General features: G+C 41.6%; 1 protein-coding gene across 1 annotated transcript in view; it reads right to left on the minus strand.

Annotated features, from left to right (window-relative positions):
* LOC105756792 (zinc finger protein 343-like) overlaps window positions 1-3,854 on the minus strand; it is a gene marked incomplete at its 5' end in the record, with an annotated part of 20,339 nt that overhangs the window by 13,055 nt on the left and 3,430 nt on the right. The gene's annotated exons all lie outside the window — the stretch shown is intronic.

The following is a 3,854-nucleotide window of genomic DNA, read 5'->3' on the forward strand; positions in this document are numbered from 1 at the left end:
TCCCTCAACTTTGCCAACAGTGTTTGTCAATTTTCTGAAATACTGCCAATGTAGTAAGTGAGAATGGTATATATATAAGTGTAATTTTAATTTGCGTTTATCTGGGTAGACGTGAAGATCAACATCTTTTCACACACTTAACAGCCAGTGTTATATCTACTTTGTGAACTGTCCATTCATGTATTTTGCTATTTTTTCTCGAATTTTAAAATTCTTTCTACATTAGCAATATATGTGAGATATGTGGCAAATATTTCCTGAAGTATGTCATTTGTCTTTGCTTCTAGTGTCAAATTTATCAATCTTTTCTTTTATGTATCTGGATCTTTAGCCAAATTTAGAAAGCCTTTTTCTAGGCCCAGGTTATGGAGGAATTCACTTGTATTCCGGTACACCTGTGGTTTAATTTTTTACATATAGATCTCTGATCATTTGGAATTTTTCTTGTGTATCATACGAGGTATGGTCCCATATCGTATTCTTCTAAATGGGTATCTAGTTGTCCAACATCATTTATTAAAATGTCCACATTTACCGAAGTGGTTTGAGATACCACCTTTACCATACACTAAAACTAACGTCCTTTTCGATTCCACTGGTGTACTTGTCCATTCATCCCAGTACGACACACGGCTTCACTTCGAAGGATTCACAGCGTGTTTTAATGTCTGGTAAGGCTAATACTCTGTTTTAGGTTTTTTCTTTTCAGTATTTTCCTGGATATTCTTTTCCACGTGAACTTCATAAAGAGGTTGTTATTATTCTTTTTTGATTTGTGTCTGTTATATTTATAAAGCAACTCAGGGATAACTAATAACCTGATTCTAATGTAAACGTATTTTTTGAGAAAAATCAAAGAAATTTTAACACAGATTTGGTATTAGATTCTACTAAGCTATCATCATTAATTCCGTTGGATGAGATGGTGGTATTGAGGTTATGTAAGAACCTATCTTTAGTTTTTAGTGAAACATAAAACATTTAGAGATAAAACATCATATTAGGGATTAGCTTTGACATAATACAGTAAAAGAGGGAAAAAGGGAAGGAAGCAAGTGGGTAATATGCTTGTAACTGTTAAGTCTACCTGAAAACTCGTTGCCGTCAAGTTAATTCCCATTCAGTGACCCTACAGGAAAGAACAGAACTGCTCCATATAGAGTTTCCAAGGCTGTAAATCTTTACAGAAGCAGATTACCACATCTTTCTCCCAGCGAATGGCTGGCGGCTGGGAGCACTGACCTATCGGTTAGCAGCCGAATGCTTAACTACTGGGCCACCAGGGCTCCTATGTTTACCTTGACCCCATTAAACAAAAAAAGCCAAAGCTGTTGCCTTGAAGTTGATTCTGATTCATGGCAACCCCATGTGTGTCAGAGTAGAACTGTGCTCCACAGGGTTTTCAATGGCTGATTTTGCAGAAGTAGATCACCAGGACTTTTTTCTGAGTCACCTCTGGGTAGCAGTGAGTGTTTAAACCATCTGCACCACCCAGGGGCCTTAATCCTACTCCTCTGTTAAGATTCAGCTCAAGCTTCCCATCCTTCCATAAATTGTATTATCAAATTATCTGATGCCCCTCCCCACTGAGCCCATTCTTGCTGAAGAATTATCTGTCCTACCACAATGACATTAGATGCAGCTATGTGATTTGCCTGGCCAATGAACAACAGTGGAATTTAGTGTCACTTTCAAACAAGTTTTAGGAGCCACAGTGTGGTTCCATCATTGATCTTTTTGCCCCTCTGCCTTGACAACCCCACGACCCAGAGAGAGGCTGCTCTTTCTGCCTGGATCCCAAAAGCAGTGAGCTGAGTTGCACCTGATCTGTAGCCATGAGACAGGATAAGTGAGAAATGATCATCTGTTGCTATAGTCATTAAATCATTACAGTTGTGTGTTATAAAACTACCTAGCCTACCCATTAAACCCACTGCCATCAAGGTGGTTCCGACTCATAGTAATGCTACAGGACAGAGGAGAACTGCCCCATAGGGTTTCCAAGGAGCACTTGGTGGACTGAAATGGCTGATTTTTTTTGGTTAGTGGTTAGCAGCCTGAGCTCTTAACCACTGACCCACTGGGGCTTAAATATCTCTTCTATGAAGTCTATAAAAATTATTTTAGGGAGAATTAGCCGATTTATTTTTAACAGTGCATTTGAAGAAAAAACATCATACATGAATACATGAAGAAATAGAGAAAAAGAGACTGGTTTAGGAGGAAAAGTATTATCCTAAATTCAGTTAAGTTTGAGAATAAACTTTTCATGTTTTGTAGGCAAGTAGAAATATAAGTGAGCCAGTGAGAGAAAATAGGATGGTCAAAACCATTAAAGTTCACAAGTTCTTTAAGGGTGTGAATATAGACACAGAGAAAGAGTCTATGACACCAAGTCCTACGGACTACTACAGTCTGAAGAAAAAAAAAGAAATTAGAGAAAAACCCGAAAATAGACACAAGAGACTAGAGAAGTCAGAATACTGTGGTGTCAAAGAAGAGAAAGGAAAACATGTCAAGAAATGCAACTGGATCCAGGCTTTCAATGTAGTATTAATTTGAACCAGACAATTTTCCTTTGAACCAATTACACGTATTAACATAGAGAAAAACAATACTATAACCACAGAAAAATAAAAACATAACCTAATTACACTGACTAGCTATGCCCAGGAACCAGGAGACGGAGAGAGAGATCCGTAAGACTGAAGATGGCGGGAAGCAGAAGAAGAGAGACCAGCAAGACACAGCGTGGTGGACATCCGGCCCACGGAGTGAGAAAGCTGAGTGCCTTTGGACAGGAGGCTTGCTGGTGGAGCAGGGTGCCTCCAGGCACTTAGCAGAGCTAGGTTTGCTGACCCAGGTATCCACAGCTGAGCGTCTTTGGGCCCAAGGCTTACTGGTGGAGTGGGGTGCCTTTAGGCACTTATCCCCAGCAGAGCTAAAAGAGCTTTTTAACACTTGCCTGAGCAGGGCAGAGGCTGAGGGCCAGAGTGGCATGACTGCAGGCACAGTGAAAAAGAGGCTGTACGGATAGAAGAAGTGTATCCTGAGCATTCCTGAACCTGAATTGTAACCTGGTACTCCCCTAATTAACCCCACAATGCTAAGGATTCTCTGTGAGTTTTATGTGGTCACTGCCATGAATTATCTAACCCAGCAGAGAAGCACAGAGTGCTGTGGGAGGGACGGCTGGTGTCGGAACTGGTAGAGATGGTGGAGGGACGAGGCATGCCTGACCTCCGCCTCATACGAATCAGCCTTGGGCTGTTGATCTTGATTCTCCTTTGAAGCGAGAGTGGTGAGAAAAGAAACAATGTGCTTTATGAAATCCAAAAGCCAAAAAACGTCTGTTGCAGAAGGCATCTCTCACGACCCTCTCTTTGCAAACTGTGCCCCGACTTCACGGGCCTCCCCACACTTCCCCACACTGGGCACACACATCCCTCCCTAAGGCCTTCGCACCAGCGACAGCTCCCTCCATCTGAAACGCTCTTGCCCACGGGACCTAGAGTTCTGACTCCATCACCACTTTGTCTTTGGTCAGGTTACCTCCTCGCTGATTTCAAATACCAATTTCAAACTTGAGCCAGCCACCCTGTCACACTCGATACCCCTTTCTCCCTCTCTGTTTTTCCTAGTTTCTCACTGTAGCTCGTCATCTTTTAGCACACCGTATTGTAACGTCTCCATCTATGAAGAGTACTGTTTGTTGCCTGTCTCCTTATACGTGAAGGTAAGCCCAGTGAGGGCAGGGATTTCCAACTATTACATTTACTAATGTGTTCTGACTGTCTAGAACATTATCTGGCACATAGCATTTATTTTATTTGGTCCATGGGGTTTTACTGGTT

Source organism: Trichechus manatus, unplaced genomic scaffold (assembly GCF_000243295.1).
Source record: "Trichechus manatus latirostris isolate Lorelei unplaced genomic scaffold, TriManLat1.0 scaffold00008, whole genome shotgun sequence".
Lineage (NCBI taxonomy): Eukaryota > Metazoa > Chordata > Mammalia > Sirenia > Trichechidae > Trichechus > Trichechus manatus.